Here is a 22,500-nt window from a genome sequence, read left to right on the forward strand (position 1 = left end):
GCGCGCTCGGGGAGGAACGCTGTAAAAAAAAATTGGGGGCACCGCTTTTTGGCGCCCCCAAATCTTGGCGCCCTAGGCAACCGCCTAGTTCGCCTTAATGGTAGCACCGGCCCTGGCTGTGAGTCAAATGCACAAAGTTACTAGTGCTAGAATTCTTTCTCCAATTAGAAGTCCCTTTACTTGGCACGATATGTGCTTATTGCTAATTTCTCACAGGTGACCTATGATAGGCGGTGGGAATTAAGCTTGTGCCCATTTTTGCTTCTTTACACCATACAAAGATCTAGAAGGTTGTGGGGTGTTTAAGTTATTCCCTCCCCATTTCTCTTATTCATTTATTTTAAAAATTAGAAATACAGCTCCTGTCCAGGTTGGGAGACTCTGACAACTAGAGAACTAGTAGAATGGTGACACCCCAAGAACCAAAAGAGTGAAAATTCAGGGCCAGATTTTAGCTTAGCTTGGTGTAACAGCACAGTGTGGTCACTCCCTTCATAGCAACTACAAGAGTTGTGGGTAGCAGTGCAGGGAGGAGAGCAGCCCCCACCCCCTAACAGTGCAAGTATACAGGAGTTGGTGAGGAAGGACGTGGGTAGAGCCTCAGCTCTGAAGTCCCCAAAGCACCAGCTAGCATAGCTATGCCAGAGGTAGTACACTATGCTAGATATAGACCTTGAGACAAGTTGGCAGAACATGACTCTTTTCCAGTTTGCTCAAGTAATGCACTGCTCCATGCTTGGGGTAAAGTCACGATTGAGCCCTCAGCAATAAAGAAAGAGCCAAAGCAATTTTTAGTTGGATTGTGTTCATCTACTTTGGTTTTAAATTAACATCTACTGTATTTGACTTCAATGACTAATGTACATTGTGGATCGCTTTATTAAAAAGGCAGCAATGGACAGTTAAGGTGTCAGTGCTCACAAAAACATTCCCGAGACTTCCCAGAGATCCTCCAGAAAAAGTGAGGACTAAAGCTGGTGTTCCTGATAGGTCTGAGGTGGAACTAAAGTAACCCCCTCTCCTTCCACAACCACACCCTTGAGGTCTCCTGTAAAAATAATAAAAAAACATAAAAGTGCATGATCCCCTTTTAAAAAAAAAGTCCTTTTCAGAACATCTTTAAGAACAAAAGTGAGGTAGAAAGACTGTAACGGATGATGTAACTGTTCAGGCAGGCAAACCTGGTGATTAAGTATTAGGAGTGAAGTATAAATGTAAATATATGCACATAAAAACCTAGGTAAAAGGGTACTCATGTTGTACTTGGTGAACATTTGCTCATGGTTTTATAACTGCCATTAGGCTTGATCCACTTGTTAGCAATCCCATCAAGAATTCAAGGACTGAATGGACATAAAGTCTGGTGGCCCTTTCACTGAAGGCTTGTGGCAGTAAAACAGCTGAGAAACTGCAAGCCGTTGGGTGTGTGTGGCCGGGGGTGGAGGGGGAGAGAGAATCTTGTACAAAATGATTTGGCCGTACTAATCCCTGTGCTGCCAGTCATCCAGTTTTCTAAGCACTGAAGTTCACCATGCTATGTGGAAGATCATATTAAAATAATGCTTGAAACAGTTCTTCAATGTTAGCTGATTGGGATCAGCATTCTATAGCAGCAGGCATGACTATGTTGTAAAGGTCCGCATGTTTCCCACAGGTATCTTCCTCAGCATCTTTTTTTTTTTTTTTTTTTTTCTTCTTTTTCTTTTTTTTTTTTTTTTTTTGAGATCTTCAGCTGCAAAAGGCCCTGTCACTTTGGATAATAATTTTCCCAGCTAAAATATGTGGTGGGTTGGGAGGAACCGAATGTCTGTGAGCTCCAAATTTCCACTGACTGTTCTCAAATTAAATACAAATGTGAACAGCAGGAGGTTGACTTTTTAAACATACAAGTGTTGCTGCACATTTAAAAGATGGCTCCTCTTCAAATCTCTTTATTGGCTCCCTTTCACCTTCTGCATCTAATTTAAACTCCTAGTGCCTGCTTCGTGGTTGCCCTGTGGCCTCTTTGTACTGGTACAGAGGGCCTGCAGACTGGGTGCAGAGTGAAGGCAGAGTGGGTACATATTAAGGATGGGCTAAAGAAGGGAGGGAGCAGGAAGTGGTGCAGCTGGGTTGGTGATTTGGTGACCCTGCAGTGGCTAGAGGGACCATTGAAGTAGGGCTGTAACTTAGGGTTCTGGCTCTTGGAAGCCCCTGAATAAGATAAACTGCCTCTCCTCTGCTCTTGTAGTCATAACTGTGTCAGCACAGGGATGAATCTGCACCTCATCTTTGGATTCCAGGCCCTGCACAAATTAGCTCCTGCCTATCTCTCTCTTCTTACTTCCTTTTGCTCTCCCTTACCTCCTCTACTTCACCCAAACAGCTTGTCTTACTACTCCCTCTGTGGCTGTCACCCACTCTTGCCTCTGCTTTCCATAAGACCTCCTACACCTGGAGCTCCTTTTCTTGACCCAGTCTACCATGTCTCTTTCATCTCTTCCTTCAAATGCCTTCTGCCAAAATCCTGTTTCCTAAAATATCATCACAAACATGTCCCCATTTTGCACCAATAAGATAAGTTCTTAACGTCATTCCTTTCTCTCTGCATCTCACCTCCCATTCTCTCTCTATCAGTATGTCTACACTACAGCTGCTACAACAGCACAGCTACAGCACAGCAGCTTTGCTGCTGTAGCGCCATAATGTAGACATACCCTACATCAACATAAGATTTGTTTGATTTTTCAGTCAAAGTAGTTAATTCACCTCTCTGAGAGGTTGTAGCCAGGTTGACGGAAGAAATCTGATGACATAGATGCATCTACACTGGGAGTTAAGTTGACCTAAGCATGGCACTCAGGATATGAAATTTTTCCCAGCTCTGAGCAGCATAGTTAGGTAGATTTAATTTTTAATTGTTGACCAAGCCTCTATGCTTGCTATTTAGATTGTAAACCCTTCAAGGAAGGAGACTTGTTTTTCAATGTGTGCACAAAGTGCCTCCTACACTTTAGATTCTGTATAAATAATCCTCAATGGAGACATTTTATTGCAGTTAAATAAACCCAAATGGATCCTTTTTACCAGTTCAGAAAAGATGAATTAATTCCTCCGTCCTCTCCTGTTTGCAGAACTCCTGTTCATGTTCTGGTTGCTCCTGGAACCAGAAGTTAACATGCTGATATACAGTGAGAAAAGAACTTGTTCTTACAAGATTTACAGCCTAAGGGGAAAACTGTGGTGTTCACGGCCAGAGCTGTGGTAGGGAGTATATATATGGGTGCAACACCCAATGGCAGTTCCCTGGGGTATTTTGCCTATAGAGTGCTAAGGCAGAAAGGCCCAGTGGTAACCAAGGAAACACACTTAGGAGTGGCAACTATTACTGCCCTTTCAAAGGGTGAGGTATGTGCTTCTAAAACAATCTTTTCAAACCCTCTGATCTTTGTCACTTCCTCTTAAGTTTCTTTGCTGGTGTTAATCAATATAACTTGCTTACATGAAACTTTCATGCAGGAAGTGATCAGCTAAATGCTTGTTCCAGCAAGGACTCAGTTTTTATCATAGTGTGAACGAAGATACTATTCAGTGCGAGTAAGGACACCAGAATTTGGCCCCAAATAACATTGGGGAAGTGCTAAACATTATACAAGGTAGTGGTAAAGCTAGCCAGAGCAGGAGTGGGAGTAGAGCTTCTCTTTGTCATAACTTTCATTAGAAATGGTTTGGTTTTGTTTAGGTTTATGGGAGTTGTGAATCTAATCTGTTATGCTATGTTATCTAGGCATATAGTTATGCCTCCTTATTAGTAGATATGTATAATATATCACACATGATGTAATATAAAATATAATTAACCATCTCTATTTGTATTCTGATTAAAATACCCCTACAAATTTGGGAATCTGTGTTTTACAATGTACATCTCATGTGACTGGTTCCTGCTTCCATCCTTTCAGTCTCTAGACATATGGGTAAAGCAATCCAAGATCTTTCACCAGGTCAGATGACTGCAATCACTAGCCTGCAGTGGTTCTTAACTTTGAAAGCTTTTTTGAAACTTTCAGAGGAAGCACAGGATCACTTTTAGCAGTGAACATGGGTCTGATGAAAGTAAATAATTGTGAGTGGAGGTGAGAGCAGTTTGGTGCTTCAGAGATGTATATCTTACTTGCTTTGTATTTCTGTAGGTTTTTGGTTCTCTTACTGAAGGGGTTTTTATCTGGATTAAAAACCTCTGGTAACATTCACTTACATGCATGGATTGGCTCGTCAGCAGTATGAAATGTGATTAAAAAGAGGTTCTGCTTCAAGAACAGCTCTTGAACTTGGGCTCATCTGCTACTTCTGGCAAATCAGAGTATGGTGGGGGATGGATATGCACGTATGTCTTTTCTTCTGCTTCTTTAAGGTGTCCCTGATTTGGGGAGTATAACACATGGTTAAGGAGACCTTAATTTGAGACACTGTAAGGTGCCATAGAGCTAGTTGCAAAGGTTTATTTGACAGGAAAAAATTGACATAAGGTCATATGGGTATAGCTCAGAAGAGACTGTAAACAAAACAAAAAAAGTTGGGTATTTGGAACAGGTCGTCCTTACCCTGAAATCTAACCTCTACACTTCAACTTTCTGGATCACTTTCAAAAATGTAAAGGAAGTGTAGTAAATTGATCCTCCCTCCAGGAGAACGAAACTAATTGCACTCCCCCCAAAACTCCATGTGGTGTTAACGTTCTAGCCATCTTAATTTATAGATCTTCTGACCCTCTGGGCCAGTTTTTTGCTCATTTCTCTCCCCACTATCCACACATCTGGGAAATTTTGATGTAGCTCTTCATAATATATTTCCTCTCCTTTCTTGCATGCTTTGATAAGTGCTGAAACAGTTAACATGGCCGATATTTAAAACATCAATTGGTGGCACGAGTTAGAACCCATTGAAACCAACGTGGCAGCTCACATTTCAAAGCTACTATTTCAGATTTTGCAAATTGAGGAAGATGTCTCTGCGCTCGTTATGCTAGCGTCACATTTTGAAGGCTTTCTTTGCAATTGTAACAAATATTTCATTCATTTAAAAAATGAGAGCTGGGACTCTGGGGAACAATTGAAAAGACTATCCCCACGGTGACTTTTTGTGTCTTCTGTGGAAAGTGTGACACATGTTTGCAAACACTACTTTTTTGGTAAACTGAAGTAGTTTATTTGTACAAGTCCTTGAACTCCTCTCTTGATGTCTGTGTTTTGAAATCTTGCCCAGATTCTGCTTCAGAAATGAATCTACAGCCTAATCCAAACAAATTTAAATGGTGGTCTAGACAAATGGTCTTTCGTATTGTGCTTTAGAAATGGACAAACTTTAAACAAGTTTGGAGGTCCCTTTGGTTTCAATGGTGTAGCATCAGGTTTTGTATTTTACACTGGCTTTCAGCTTGGGAACTTCTTTATATTCGCTCCCTTTTCAGGATTGATGGCCTATCCATTTTTGGGGATGGCAGAGCAGCCGATCTCCCTAAATTAGACACAACCTTGTAAATTATTGACGTCTAACCTGAGATTTGCTTGCTTTTGTCATAAATTAAAAATTCACCGATGATCCATGCATTTTTATTTCAGATACCGGAATCGTTCAGTCTCCTATGGTCCATCATAACGTACACTCTTCTCCATTCCCTGTCTCCTATCTTCTGCAAAGGAGACTGATGATGTGTAGGACCCAGGAGCATCATTCAGCTGCTCAGCAGTCTGACTCTGACTGGTCATATTGAAGTGCTGGTACTAGTCAAACCATTGTCCTTAAAGTGGTGCCAAATCCATAGCTGGCCTATAGCATTTATGCTGCCTTGACTATTGCTAGCCCATCATGTTGAAATCACTGGATTTCAGACTGGTCTAATCAGGGCTGTCCAGCAGCTCTGCGATGTTATGACTCATACAGTGCACAAATCTATGGGAGACATGATGTAATATTCTTTTTGAACAAACTCAGCTGTAGTTCACGTGATAAGGAGGGGGCAGACATCAGATATGTGTATCACATAGACTTAAAGGCCAGAAGGGACCATCATGATCATCTAGTCTGACCTTCTGCACATTGCAGGCCCCAGAACCTCACCCACCCACTTCTGTAATGGACTCCTAACCTGTGGCTGAGTTACTGAAGTCCTCCAGTCATGATTGAAAGACTTAAAGCTACACAGAATCCACCATTTACAGTACTACAAACCTGCAAGTGACCAGTGCTGTAGAGGAAGGTGAACACCCCCCACAAGAGTCTCTGCCAATCTAACCTGGGGGAAAATTCCTTCCCGACCCCAAATATGGTGATCAGCAGAGCCATAATTATGCATTTTAGTACCCGGGGCAAGCAATCATATTTGCATCTCCTAGAGGCAACATGTGGAGGAGCACATGGGGGTCACATGCCCCCCAAGATTTCATTAGCACAGAGGTTTTCAAACTGTGGGGAATGCCTCCTTAGGGGGAATGCGCCCACAGTTTGAAAACCATTGCCTCCTGTCAGGAGTTGGCAGATCGGAAGTTGGTGGGAGCCACCTGGCCTGCTTGGGCCCCTGGCTCTCCACACTGTGGTAGCTGGGCCGCTGGCTGGCTGCCCACCCTGCCCTGCTCCCTGATCCAGGCTGCCTCCACACAGCTGGGTGCTCCCGAAGCAGAGCGGGTGGGACAGCTCCGAGCTGTATCCCGGACACACTCTTGCCTCTGCCCCAAAGGAGCTCGGCGCCATCCAGCGACACCCCCTGGAGCCAGGCGATGTTCCCCGAGGTGCTCCTTGGAGTACTCATTGCCCTTGGGCACCTGCCTCTCAGCAGCCCGGTCACAACACTCACTGCACAGGGACCTGCCATTTGCAACCGGGTCACTCTCCTCACACTCCCTGTGTGCACTCCCCTTAGCTGCCCTGCGGTGTAACAGCCTGAGCTCTGAGCTTGGCCAAGCGAGCCTGGTGCCCAGCCCAGGCACTGGGAGTAGGTGGCTTCTGGCAGGTGGATTCACTCCTGCCAGCTCTGGAAATCACAGCCGTGAGAACAGAAACACCCCAGGGTTATCATATTTCAAGTTCCCAAACACAGGACTCTGCCGGGGGGAAGACGAGCTGGAGGGAGTATTTGGGGGTTGTTGGAGGGGTGTCTGTGTACTGGGAGGGATATTTAGGGGCTACTGGAGGGGGTACCTGGGGCAGGGGTACCCACTGGAAATGGCTGCCAGTGCTGGGGTGGGGGATGGGTCAGCTTAATGGGGAAGCCCCAGCTGCTGCTGTTGCTGAGGGCTCCTGCTTCCCCTTCTCTTCTCCATCCCATCTCCTGCCCTCCCTCCCACCCCGCCCCTATATGCTGTGGGGCCTATGTGTGGAGGAAGATACTATTCAGTGTGAGTAAAGGCACCAGAATTTGGCCCCAGTTAATATTTGGGAAGTGCTAAACAATGGACAGTGGTGTTAAAGCCAGCCAGTGTGGACTAGAGCTCAAGAGACCTTCTCTTTGTTGTAAAAGTGGTTTTGGTTTTTTTAAATAAGTGTTTAATTTAGCATATGGTTCAATGGGGGAAAAAATCACTCTTGCTATGTCACAAAAGCAAAATATGTAGAGGGAGGGTTAAATCCTCTAAACAAATAGCAATGGATGGGGGAAATTGCACATGAACTTTCAGAACCCCTGTTTCATCACGCCCCCCCATCTAGTATCAGAGGGGTAGCCGTGTTAGTCTGGATCTGTAAAAAGCAACAGAGAGTCCTGTGGCACCTTTAAGACTAACAGATGTGTTGGAGCATAAGCTTTCGTGGGTGAATGCCCACTTCGTCGGATGACATGCATCGGACGAAGTGGGCATTCACCCACAAAAGCTTATGCTCCAACACATCTGTTAGTCTTAAACGTGCCACAGGACTCTCTGTTGCCCCCCATCTGGTAATTCACATACTGAATGGACTACCCAAGGCCCTGATCCTGCAACCCACACCATGAAGACAAACCTCTGAACCTGCGTAGAGCTCCATTGGCTACAGTGCGGCACCTGAATGTGCAGGAATCTGCCTGTGTCAATGATCTCTGTGTCAATGGTTTGGTGTCCAAGGTGGAAATGGAAGCTGTAACTATGAGCATACCTTTATTATTTATTTTTATTTATTTAGATATAAATCACTATAAAATGCTAGTCGAAGCCTCTAGGTCCTTTAACACACCATTAAAATACAATTAAATCTCAGCACTATTAACCAGTTCAACAGGAACTCAGCCAGTCACCACAAAAACCCCTTTCCACCCCTGCATCCCTATAGGAAGCATACCCTTTTTATAAAAGTATTAGACAAGTACAGGGAAGAAAGTATATTACAGGGTGCAAATGATCAGTGGATTGACAGGTGTATTATACAGTAGCCGGGTTGCATGGATCCTCCCATCCCAGAACATTGTCATGCTCTCATAACCCCCATTCATAGAACTAAAAGCAATTCTCTAAACACATCTAACCAATACTGTAGACTTCTGGTTTCATTCCTAATGCAGATGTCATTTATCACCAGGAATATTGCCTCTGGGGGATTATGAATGAATGGAAATGCCAACACAAATTCAATCAGGGCTCTTCTTGAACCTCTCTCTTCTGAATCATATTTCTTGATGAATCTTTCAATCAATTAGCTGGCAAGTTTATTTTGTCCACATTTTTCACAGACTCTACTGAGTTTGTAGCTCATTGCCCAGATGAAAGACATCTGTCAGCAAAGCCTAACCAAATCACTCTATTTCAAAACTACTGTAGGTCTCTGGTATTCAGTAACTATTTAATTGCAGCCCTCCACCTTTGCTGGGAGGTGAAGGGGAGGAGAGCAGCGCATCAGGAACTGTCCCGGGATGCTTGGGGCAGGCACTGGTCACGAGGCCAATAGACGCTTTCACTGACACAGATCCTGTCCTTGATTGCCTGTTTTTTTTATTCTCCCTTTAACTCCTCTGCCCTGAGTCAATGCATGGTGCGGACAAGATGGAAGAAGAGCCCCTTGGGTTTGGACAAAGGTTTGAGAGGCACTGGAAGAAGAAATAAAAGCAGCAAGACTTTGAGAGATCCTGGTGCGCCTTAGTCTTGCACCTTACAGTGTTTATACTTTTGCAAAGTGGGTGCAAAACACTGCTAAATGAGGAGGGAAGTGTTTTACACTAACTTTGCACAATGATTAGACAGACGAGCACCTTGATCACTTACTAACTTTCTGGGGAATGTTTGTCATTTGCTTTCTAATAGACATCAGGTTTAATTTTTTCCACTAGGTGCTTGGGAGGGTAAGAGAACTCAGAGGGGGAGGAGGTAGGCTGCAGCTCCCTGTTCCTGAGCCACCGGGTCCCAGTACAAGTAACAGATGCACAGGTGCAGCTCTAATTTATGGGTCTCGGAGACCTTACATCAGCAGAGGATCAGATGTTGTGACGCTCTGCTCTGCCCTTATGGTCTCTGCCCCACTCTGGGAATACCCCAACAGGCTTGATAACTTAAGAATATCAGGATTCCAGCCTGTTTAGTTTATGGTCTCCAGAAGTGTGTTGGCAACGGTGACTTAAGTATTGTAAACTGTTAACTGCTGAGTAGTGGTTATGATTGCAATTCAGCAAAGTGACAACACTTTCTGACCTTTTGCTCAGGCTGTCTTAACTCAGGTTAATTCTGCAGTGATCTAGACTGGACTTACTTCTCCTGAGGCAGACGAACTTTCAGTAAGAGCTGTGTCTACACTACAGCCTATGGCGGCATAACTTATGTCACTCAGGCGTGTGAATAAACCACCCCCAGAGTGACACAAGTTACACTGACATATGCGCTGAGGTGGACAGCGCTATGTCGGCAGGAAAGCTTCTCCCGCCAACACAGCTACTGCCACTCACGGAGATGGTTTTATTATGCCGACAGAAGGTCTCTTCACCCAATACACTGCAGCGCTGTATGCATAGACATGCCCTGAGAAATAATGCTCAAGTTGCTGGGTCCATGCTAATGTGTCACTCACTTGTATATAGCGACAAAGAGTCCTGTGGCACCTTATAGACTAACAGACATATTGGAGCATAAGCTTTCGTGGGTGAATACCCACTTCGTCGGATGCATGTATCCGACGAACCCACAAAAGCTTATGCTCCAATACATCTGTTAGTCTATAAGGTGCCCCAGGACTCTTTGTCGCTTTTTACAGATCCAGACTAACACGGCTAACCTCTGATACTTGTCACTTGATATTGCACTCTGACTTCTCGGGGCATATCCCATAGTTATGCTTCAGTCAGAGGAGCCATTCTATGAATTCTTTCCCAGTGAACTCTGTGAAAACTTCTCTTCTTGGGGGGGGGGTATTGTGGGAAGGCATTGGGGGACAACCAGCACTTGAATGGCGCAAGCCTGCACCCATGCTACAGAGTAGTTGCGTAAGCAGCTGATGAGTTATGATGACTCATTCTTTAGCCTTCACCCTCTCTTGGCCCAACAAGCTTAAGTTAGAAGCACCACGCCACTCCAAGGGTTTTTGAGTGTGGATGGGACTCAAATTAGGGACAACACCTAACTCAATATATAACTCAAATTAGCTTTGCTATGAAGATAAGCCCTCAAGGTGTATTATTGTTATACTGTCTATTTTGCTATCATTTCTACGTCTAGTGGCTGGTAACCAGTTGCAGTTTGGTTAACTTTGGGAGCAATACATGCAGCATGTATGTATTCTAAGTAGACTGGCTTCCTTTTTTCTCCTTGCAGCTTGTACTGCTACTTCTTTCTCATGGCAGCATTTCTAAAGATGGTCTGTAAAGCAGTTCAAGTAGGCAGAGATGGAAAAAGCAATTAATTAGTTTCAAAATCTTTAGACAGTTGGGGAATTGAATTTCAATTAAGGATGGGTGCTGGTTAAAATACAGTACCTGACACATCCAAGTATGAATGTTCCCATGTAATTCAAGTCTGTTTGCAGTTGCATCATCCCCAAGTACTGCTTCAAAAGGCAGCACTTCAAGTAGCAACATGAAAATATCAGCCAAGATGCCTCAGTCCTCTGGAACTTTCATTTTCACAATGGTTTTTGCAAGAAAATTGTCATTCAAAATGCTGGCAATCATCACTTTAAAGAGAGGTCAGAGAACAATTCTCAAAGTACTGATGTGTCTGCTTGGGGTGCAGAAAGAGGCACGGCCGGCTCTGGCTTTTTTGCCGCCCCAGGCAAAAAAGCCTCCGGCCGGAGCGGGGCGGGGGGGGCGGCCGGAGCCCCGGCGGGGGCTCGGCTCTCCCCCCGGCGGCCGGGGGGAGGGCGCCGGAAGGGAGGGCGGCCGGAGCCCTGGGAGGAGGGCGGCGAGCCCTGGCGGGGGCTCGGCTCTCCCCCCGGCGGCCAGAGCGCCGGGGGCAGGGCCGCGAGCCCCAGCTGGGGCTCGGCTCTCACCCCGGCGGCCAGAGCGCCGCGCCGCCCCCCTCCAGGTGCCGCCCCAAGCACCAGCTTGGCTGCCTGGTGCCTGGAGCCGGCCCTGGAAAGAGGCCAACCACAACAATAGATTTTCTCTTACTGTGAGCTAAATTTATAATAGATTTGAATAACTTGTACAATATACGTAATCCGTAAAACAAAAGCTCCATAAGAGTGCAGAATCTTTTCTTGTTTAGAAAGGCACTTGTATCCCTGGAACTTTATCCAAATGCAGAATGGCTTTTTTGAGTGCATGTGGTGCTACGAGTGAAAGCTGACTGTGCACACTTGTGCAGTAAACATTACTCTCTCTCTCTTTTTTTTTTTTTTAATTTCAAAATTAAGAACTGTGGCAAATTTCTGCACATAAATCCCAATGCAGCAAAGTACAAGCATAAGTAAAGGGGAGTTTTGCATGTGCTAATATGCTTTACTTAAAAGGGATAGACTTAAGTACATGCTTTGTGCTGTCCTGAGCTAGGGTCCAAGAGCCTGACCTAAGTCCCAGTGAAGTCAGTGGAATCAGGGCCGGCTCCAGGCACCAGCTTAACAAGCAGGTGCTTGGGGTGGCCAAGGGAGAGGGGCGGCACCTGCGGCAATTCGGGGGCAACAGGTCCCTCACTCCCTCTAGGAGCGAAGGACCTGCTACTGAACTGCCGCCGCCGATCGCGGCTTTTTTTTTTTCTTTTGCTTGGGGCGGCAGAAATGCTGGAGCCGGCCCTGAGTGGAATGACTCTCAGCTCTTTGAGGGGGGTCCCTGTGGGTGTTCACTTTAAGATGTGTGTGCACCTGTGCACTCTTGATTGGAGATTTTCGTCAGCAGCCTTTTCAGATCTGCGACAGCACCCTAGGTATCTTTGTGCTCTGAAATGAGGGTATAAAGGTGGGGGCATGGACCTGCTGCCACTTCAGTTCCTTCTCCTACCCTAACCTCTCAGCACTTCACTTCAAGACCTGCCTACTAGATAACTCTCTGGTATAGAACAAGATTTGCTTCTCTTCCTCCTCACCACCAGGGTACAAACAGTACTGTTTAATAGTAGAAAACCTAATGCAAGGAAAACTTACCTGCATAATTAGAAACATTTCCAGGCTCAGTGCAGCTACTGATCTATATCTCCTCTTGAGTCCTGTCTGACATGCATTCCCAATTACCCGTTAAAGTTAAAAACCACAAGATTATCACAGAGCTCAATCAAGGTTCACCTGGCTACCATCACAGCTTTTCAACCCCCCCCCCCAACTCCCCTTCCAATTGAAGGTTTCAGTCTTTGCTCACCAACCACTGAGGCTTATTAAAGCCTGTTCAAACATCTTTTCTTCCTGTCAAGGAGCTTACTCTACCATGGGACTTCAACTATCATCCTTAATGGGCTGTGGAAACCCCCATTTGAACCCATGGGAAACTGTTCCCTCTTTTATTTGTTCCTCAAGATATCATTCCTTATACCGTCATCTCGGCCAGGAGGGTGGGGGAGTAAGAAGCCCTGATGGTTCATCTATTGTCCACAGTCTTTTATCATGACGAAGTAATGCTACGTCCACACCCTTGCTTCCTACCTAAAGTTTTTTTCAGAGTTCCATATTAATCAGGACATTCACCTATCTCTGTGTGTGTTTGGCCTGGTCCACACTAACCCCCCACTTCGAACTAAGATATGCAACTTCAGCTATGTTAATAACGTAGCTGAAGTCGAAGTACCTTAGTTCGAACTTACCGCGGGTCCAGACGCAGCAGGCAGGCTCCCCCATCGACTCCGCGTACTCCTCTCGCAGAGCAGGAGTACTGGCGTCGACGGCGAGCACTTCCGGGATTGAGCCGGGATCGATTTATCATGTCTAGACAAGACACGATAAATCGATCCCAGAAGATCGATTGCTTACCGCCGGACCCGGAGGTAAGTATAGACGTACCCTAAGAATCTCAAGCCTCATTCTTTGAGAGAAGTGAGCCTCCATAAAATGGATGTAAGAAGGACTCTATATTTTACCTAAATGTAGGTAATTTCAGGATTTCCCTTACGTATTTCATCTTGATCACAGAACAAATGAACAATCATCCGATTTCTGCCCAACTGAGTTTCAGGATGCATCTTAACTTGCTATGAAGCTTCTGGGCCTCGTCCCCCACGGAGGGCAATTGCCCCTTCCACCAGGGCTCAATCTATTTATGTGGCTTTACTGCAAAACACATCTGTCTCAGGCATCTGCAGAGCTGTCACCTGGTCTTTAGTCTACACATTTTCTCTGCACTATGTTATTGTACCTGCTTTCAGTGATGCCGTTCTGTGGTCCATACTGAATCTGCCTGCTTGGCACCCTCCTTTGTAATTGGAAATCTCCTGAAGTGAGCACCCATAGGGACACTACTCAAAGAAGGAGAGGTTACTTACCTTGTACAGTAACGAGTTATTTGAGATGTATGTCCCAATGGATGATCCACTACAAGCCCTCCTTCACCTCTGCCTCAGAGTCATCTTTCTAGACTTTCATGGTCGAGAAGGACCTAGAGTGGTAGCAGATCTGCCCCTCCCATACACTGGAGCATGAGGATATCTAGGGTACAGGCATGGACCCATGGACACTGCTGATGAAATTCTCTGATCAAGTGTGCATGGGCGTACACTCATCCTGAAGTAGAACAACCACAGGGGGAGACACCTCATACAGTAACTGAAATTCTTTGAAATAAGTAATCTCTCCTTACTTTGGCTGCGGTTGGATCAGCCCAACTTTCTTCTTTACAATCTTCTGAGGAAGAGCACTGTGAACAACTAAATGTAGATTCAGTGTACCATAGTGTATATTCCTTGAAAGTAATAATGACTTGTGAGTTATCAAATTCCTTTTCTTCAGTTTAAAACTTTGTTTCTTTTCAAACACCTGCACAGTGTGCCAACTAAATAGGGATCTGGCATGCTTCAATACACAAAATAAATATACGCTTAATAAAAAAATTAAAACGCTTAATAAAAAAATAGTAACAATGAAGAAGTGGTAGTTCAGGCTGCCTGGTGCCAGGTCCCTCATGTGATCTAGCAGCTCATATGAGTTTTAGATAACCTTTTGTAATCCATTGGACCTACTTTGCAATTCAATGAAAAATAAGTATAAACTGTAGTATCCACATTAACATTTACCACAATGCTGATTCTCATGCTATGTAATCAACCCTAAAGTACTGATTGGAAAAAGCAAGCTTTTCAAAAATTACATCCTGCTTCTAAAGCTCTTTGAACCATCTGCTGGTAGGTGAGAGATGTTCTCTGGGTAGCAGGAGTGAATTGTCAAAGAAGTATGGGCATCATTCACATTGTTAGAAGTTAAAGTTGTGTGACTTGGGTATCAATTCTTGAGGCAGGCAAATCCTATGAACCTCAAAGACAGGTTGCCTATCTGAAGTCTATTTCAATCTTTTGGGCCCAAGTGCGTATTCTGATTGGAAATATGCACTGAAAACTTAATATAGTCACAGAAAGTGCCAGGGAAACTATAATTTCATAATCATCCATATCTTGTTTAAAGGAAGGCACTTTAAAAGGTCTTGGTTTGCCTTATTTTTTCCAGGTTGTTTTCCCCCCGCCCCCGCCAAACAGCTGTATAAATGATGCACTTCTTTGGGGATGGTTTCTTAACACTGACTTCCAAAGTGATAATCTTAAAGGGCCTCAGGATCTCAGAGGTGTTCCAGAACACTCCATAGGATAGAAGAAAGAATGCCCTCTCTGTCATTTAACATGATGCATTTAGTGATGCACTTGATCAAGAATTTAACCATATAGTAAATAGTAATTATATACAAACTTGGGGGTTTTTTTTGACTAAGCTGTAATCAAGAAAGACTCTAATGAGCGTTCATTGCGTGACTTTAAAATTCTGTCAGTGTCCTCTCTTTTATCTATGTATGTATCAAGAGGTCTTTTCTGAATGGGATATGAGTGTCCTAAGTAAAATGCAAATAGAAGTATGGTAGTTTATGCATTTAAAACACTGAAAACTGTTATAGTTGTGTTTTGTATTGGTGGAGAATTTCCTATGGTCAGAGGAAAATAGATATGCACAATGTATGATAAAGCTGTGTGTAGATTAGTCAGGAAGTATGTACAGTAGTGCAGTGGTTGCAATTGTATTAGAACTACAATTGGATTTTTGTTTCTTTCCCTAAATCAACATTCAAAAAACTAGGATAACACTATAATTCATAAGCGTTGGTGCTCCACTAGGAGACTGCTTAGATTCTTTTTCTTCTAAATTCTCCTAAATTTAAACGTTGTGACTTTACCTTCCCCTATAGCTGCCTCTTACAGGCTACTTAAGTAGCCCCCATCAGCACAAATGCAACATCCTACAGAGTTTGGCAAATACTGGAGTCAGTGATCAAACCAGAACCCCTTAAAATCGTGGGTGTTCAGTTAAAATGGGACCTGATTCCAAACCATTTGCAAAACCAAAGCCCCAACCACTGAAATTTTTCAAAACACAAAAAACACACACATTCTTGTCCATTTGTATTTCCCTGGCTATCTCCAATACCACCAAACCTACCTTTTTCTTTAATATATGTCGACACGAAGCTGTAGCACAATATGACACTCAGCCCCTTACTAGCACATGTGATCGCAAGAGATTTCAAGCTTTTCATGGTTACCACTGTGTCAGATATCATGAGAAGGGAACTTTTTGCTCTCTTTTAGCACTTCCCTTGGAAAGAATCTGGCAGAGCAGTGAGATGATAATGTCACAAGAAGAATAATACCACAAAAAAGTTACCTGAACTTTTTCAGACCTGCCAAAGTGTTTGTTTTGAGTTTTATTTTGTCAAAATTCAATTGCTCATCTCTAGTAAAGATGTAATTTACAACACACCATATTTTCAGAATATCACAACTCATTTGTTGCCAACCTCAGCAGTTGTTTTGATAATCTTCTCTGTTGTTTACACACAGGCATGAAGATCTCTCCTAACCTAAAAAAGGCAGGGAATCAACCATGTTTGGATGATGCCATCATATTGAAGTTTCTGATTTGGCACCTATATGCCTTTGCGTAAGATAGATGTGTGTTCTATCTTACACAAAGTTTCAGTGACTCTGTTGCTTTGATTTTTAGAAGTGGCACAAAATTGCTTCTTGAGATGATTTGATTTGAGTTGGGTGGTGTTTTTGTCTGGCAGGTTTATATTTCCCTTCCCACCTCCTTGCATTTCCGTCCCCTGTAGCGGTATGTTTTTTGTTTTGTCCTCTGTGTCCCTGAGGATATATTCTAGCTGGGAGCCAAAACATTTTCCTTCTTGAAATGGGACGTCAGTTAACTAATCCTTTGATGCTGTGTCTGCTTCTGATTGTGTCAGCCACATACTATGCCATCTAGCCAAGCGTATTAGTCAAGGTTGTTCTTGCTGTTATTTTTAGAGACTTTAAGTCTGCATCAAAGTAGTAGTTCACAGATATTAATGAAAAACTTGGGCAAACGCAGGACCTTTTTAAATGTTCCAAGATCTTTTTTGTAAAGATTTTGCTACAGGAAGGAAGAAATGAGGAAGGGAAGATTTTCACTGTGACCTTTCTATTTTTTATCAGTATAGATTATGCCTCAAAATATAACTTCCTGTAGAGACTACACATGGTGGGTTTTGGAGCCAGATAAAGTGATTCAGCAGTAACCTTATAAGAACTTGCACTACGTGAGAACTTTATGCAACAAAGGATTCTCCTTTCCCAGTTCAGCCACTCAATGTTTTGGGGCACCTAGTTATTTAAGGACAGGTTTTGTTGTATTATGATTTTTTTCCATTTCCAAATAAGAAGTGTGGCTTCCTGGCCTGTTTTTCAGTTGCATTTTTGATGAATAGCCACAGGAAATCTCGCAATCATTCTTATCTTAAATATCTCTTTCCCTTTTCTTCCTCAGATAATATGGTTATAATGGTGAAGACAAATGGAGAATGAAGGACTGCCAAATTTCAAACTCAGTCGAAGACTGTGGCTTTGCAGTTTTGTCAATGCACTGAAAACTCTGGAATATTGACATTCTCTTGTGAGAGCTATACCAGCTCTCCTCTGCTTTACCCACCACACCACTCTGTCCTTTCAGTCCTGACCTTTGACCTGCACAACCCAGTTCCTTATTGCTTACTTGTCTTCAACCAACATGGATCTCCTGCATCTGTTTTCAGCTGCTTTTAAACCGCAGAATGTATTGCTTTTGTCAATAACAGCAGGAATAATGTTGACTCAAAGGGACACATTCATTGCTGGCATAATTCCACTAACTCACTGGAGTTACACCAGCAGAGAATTTGAATCAAAGTTTAAAGGAAACTTACTGGGGCTAGCAGGGCTGGTAGCTTTTGGCAGAAGTAGTCCAGCATGTCCTGAGCATGTTATCAGCCAGATGATGATGCAGGATACACTGCTAGATAACTCAGACTTCATTTTCTTTGAATCTGCTTTGACAAGGCCTTCTGTATAGTATAAATCCCAAGGCCTGTATGTCATCATCTTTTTAAAACATGGAGAGTTTGTTTTAGCAACTAAATTTATTTTTATTACATAAAAACACAAAACCCAGCAGCAACCAAATCCTCTTATTGGCCGCAGTCCTAATTTCAGCTTTTCAAGATGGAGGATGACCTTTGATCTCTGCAGCCTCAGCCACATTCTTTCCCAACAGCAGCAGCTGTTCCACACATTGTATAATATTTATGTTAGAGAGGAAGAATGTGGAGGTCACTCATGGGTATTTTTTTCCTCCATGAAAACTGCTTTTCTTTTTCCTCCATTGTGCAGGAAAATGTCACCCAATATTTTACGTTTCTTGAATCCACTGAAAACTAGAAGCTTCACCAGTTGTTTGACTCTATTTACCAAGCTCTTTTTTTGTGATAGTCACTCTTAGATGATGTGACTGTCAGTACATAACCCAGATTATCAACTTTTGTTACCTGGAGGTTTAAAAGCAGCAGGAGCAAAAGGAACATAATGAAAGGAGCCCTAGAGCATCAGTCCTACCAGGTAAGAGAAGAGTGAAACTTGCCAAATGTGTTAGTGTTTAACAAGCTCTACGAACATTTTGTTTTTGCTTCAGTATTTTCTTTTATTTTTTATAAGTAGAAAAACTTGTTGCAGCTGTCCTTATAAAGAGAGTTTCTAGGAGGTGTATGCCCCTTTTTCTTCTGTGGGGGGTTTATCAGCACTGGAAGCTTTAAAATAAGCAACCAAGCAGGTCCATCAGGGAATAAGGTACTGTATTGGTTTCCATAAAGTACAAAGAATAACAGGCCTTTCAAAAAGGAAGTTTAAGTTAAGATTTGGAAATGATAAAGTGAAGCAACTTGGTGAATTAATTTACCTAGTGTGGCGATCCATGCAGAAGTGTTCCCTTTAGGGAAGCTAAAGAGATTTGGAGAATTTAGTAATGAGGAGGGGCAAAAAGGCCTCAGTAGTGCTTAGCTGGCCAAATTATGCCTATTTCCACCTGGGAATTTAAAGCCCTATCCAGTGTCCAGTGAAATCAATGGAGGACTTTCAGTTGGCTTTAATAGGGTCGTTAGTAAAATGATCGTTGTAGAACTGAAGAGAAACTATAATGAAAACCACCTCTTCCAAAGCAATTTAAAGCACTGAGAAAGAGGAGCAGGGCTTAAACCCAAAAGGAGCTCTTAGCTGGGGATTTTTTCTTTAGAAAGTGTTAGAGAGAAGGATGCCTATTGCATCTGTATTTTGAAATGAACATAAACTTTTTCCTGTTTTCATATCTTGTTGACTTGATGGGAAGACCTATAGCATAATGAATTACCTATCACTTAATAATCTCATTCATTCATACAATATTGGAAGCAAATTATTGTATGAACTATTATTTCCAAGAAAAGAACTACAGCAATAATTCAGAAATCCCGTATTATTCTCAACGGTGCCCTTATGCCACAGTTTCTTAACAAAGGTGATTTCACATTCCTGTTCACGCTTCAGCTCAGGGTTTCAAGTTCCTATCTGGTAAACAAAGCAGTGTGATTTGAATATTTTCTCTTTTTTTTTCAAAGTGATGCTGATAACCGTTCATACAAATAAACTAGAAGAACGCAGACTGCCATAGTGCCATTTGAACAAGGTTACCTTTCAGAGCACGCTAGCTTCTAATTTTAAAAGTATTCACCATGACATATAAAGCAATGAAAAGAAATGAGGATTTGAAAATTTAACACACTCATTCAAAATACAGTATAAATGAATGACAAGGCCTCAATCTCAGTTGAGGCTACCAAATAATATATATAAGTCATAAGTCCAAACACAAAATTATACTTACAAATTATGGCTTCTTCAAATTTTCAGAAGTATTAAAATAAGTTTTTTAGCTCTATGGGATGATTGTAAACTCTAAGTACTAAATGTTTGCTATGCAAGCTATGATGATCATTTGTGATTGGATAGTAAGCAATGGGGTATTGATTATTTGTGCCAGAAGTGCTTCATGGATGTGAATTTAAAATTTCTGCAAATACATGAGTCACTTTGAAATTCACTTTTCATGAATGTTCATATTCATAAAATTTGATAGGATTAATGTTCACAGAAACTAAACCTAGATAGATTAAAGGGAACATATTTATTTCTAGACTGGCTTTATGTGTGTTTTTGAATGTATTGCTAAGCAGAATGGGGTTCTAATCTCTGATGAGATTGTTCGTTGCCACAGCAATAACAACAGTTGGACTAAATATTTATGGACATTTTAAGTAGTATTTGCCCATCTCTAATTATACTTACTACATTATTTATTTGTTTCCAACACACCTTCTTTGGGAATATAGTGATTGTCAAGATTTAGTTATACATTTGCTTTCTGTGCTTTCTGTGAACTAAACAACCATAAAGCATGAGCCTATATTTAAGCTTTGACTGCACAATGTATTTGGTGCTTCTCATAAGCAAGATGTTACTAAACCAATCAATGAAACAGGACTTGCAAAGACCTTTACTCTGATTGCCACAGTTGTTCTTCTTGGCTGTAGGATTTTTAGGCCAAAAGCTCTGTAACTAAAGTGATCCCTTGACCCTGCAGATGCTAGTGCTTGCTGCTTGATAAATAGCAATTTTTCACTAATAAGTAAACAAACAAACAATTCCAGGCACCTCAGTGGGTGATGTGACATTCTCAGTTGTGTATTAAACTTGTACTCAGTGATCCAACATTTGGATGTTATATCCAAAGTATAGTGATTTGGCTGTTTATATATTGGATGCCAAGGTAAGTGGATAGCGTCACTTTAGGGACGTGCATTCTATCTGACATAGGAAGTGCTGAAGTAACACTAAAATAGGCTTAGCAAGAAGTTGGTGTGTCATTAATTGTTGCTCTAGGTAGCTGCCCATGCAAAATTGATTCTCAAGAATTCAATAGGTATTACAAATCTTGTAGCTGGAGGCTAGGTCGGGAAAAAGGAAGGTGAATAGTAACATAGGTAGTTGCATTGTTCAAAGTTAAAATCTAAACTGTGCTTTGGTCTGACATATGCACGAAAGTTGGTGACTGCTTTTTGACAACAGTTGGCTGTTCTTTGTGTTGCAAAGCATATGCTATCTTTTCTTGCTGAAGCAATGCTGTGAGTTGATGCCTCTTCAATAGCATGATAAGGCCATACTCGCAGTAGCCAAATACTTTATAAATGAATCTAATTGTTCTCGAGATGCAGTAGGATTTTCAAGAGCTTTTAGGTGTGGTGATAAGGGAAGGGCTTAGCACAAAATTTGACCTTTCTAAACAATACACAGGATTTAGTATTGCCAGTTCTCATGAATTTATGATGACTCTAGGATACTTGATGTCTTAAAGCCCCAGTGCCTGGACACAGCTGTTTACAAGAAAATATCAGCTTTAATTTTCTAAGAAAGTAAGTTTCTACCCCTGGTGGTTGTGGAGAAAAGCCTGAATGAAGTTCATTTGAAGGGATTAAAACCAGGCCTCGCCAAAAAATGTCCAACAAAACTTTTTCAGTGGAAAACTGGATTTTTTGACTGACTTCAGGGGGAAAAAAGTGTCTGCTTTCTGTGAAAAAATTGGAGGTTTTTTAAATCAAAAGTAAAAAATCTGAAAGTTTTTGAAAACTTGGTTTTCAGACCAATTTTTTTTAAAGTATTTTGACTAAGTCAAAATTTTCTGTGGAACCCCCCCCCCCCTCCTGTTTTCTAACCAGCTGTACTTAAAGACCAGAAAGCAAATAAATAGGACCCCAATCCATTCTTTTTAAAAATCTCACACTTTTAGGGGACTACATGCATGATTTTTTGGACACTTGGGGTTGGCATCACTGATTTGGGGGAGACTTTATTCTTGGCCATCTAAGTACCTGAACTCACCAGCTTCCTCTATAGTTTCAAGGTCTACTATAGCAGGGGCTCTCAACCTTTCCAGGCTCCTGTACCCCTTTCAGAAGTCTGATTTGTCTTTCGTCCCCCCAAGTTTCACCTCACTTAAAAACTACTTGCTTACAAAATCAAACATAAAAATACAAAAGTGTCTCAGCATACTCTAACTGTAAAATTGCTTATTTTCTCATTGTCCCATATAATTATAAAATAAATTGATTGGAATATAAATATTGTACTTACATTTCAGTGCATAGTATATAGAGCAGTATAAAAAAGTCATATGAAATTTTAGTTTGTACTGACTTCGCTAGTGCTTTTATGTAGCCTGTTGTAAAACTAGGCAAATATCTAGATGAGTTGATGTACCCCCTGGAAGACCTCTGCATAACCCCAGTGGTACATGTACCCCTGGTTGAGAACCACTGCACTATAGGATGCTATTGTAAACTAAACAAAGAATAACTGCTGATGCAACAGACTATTGCTATCAGTAAAAAGAGATTCCACAGGCCAAGGTCTATTACTGCATTAATTGGTAGGATATAAAAATCTGTCTGTTTGCCTATAGCTTCTCCCCCACCTAGTATTTATTTTCATCCCAGGTTGTATGGTGTCTAACTTATATTATAAGCAGTTTGTGGCAGGGACCAGTATATTATGTGTCTCTTAACACTATTCAGACCTGTGATGC

The sequence above is a fragment of the Terrapene carolina genome, unplaced genomic scaffold (assembly GCF_002925995.2).
Source record: "Terrapene carolina triunguis isolate 2854851 unplaced genomic scaffold, T_m_triunguis-2.0 Scaffold113, whole genome shotgun sequence".
Classification (NCBI taxonomy): domain Eukaryota; kingdom Metazoa; phylum Chordata; order Testudines; family Emydidae; genus Terrapene; species Terrapene triunguis.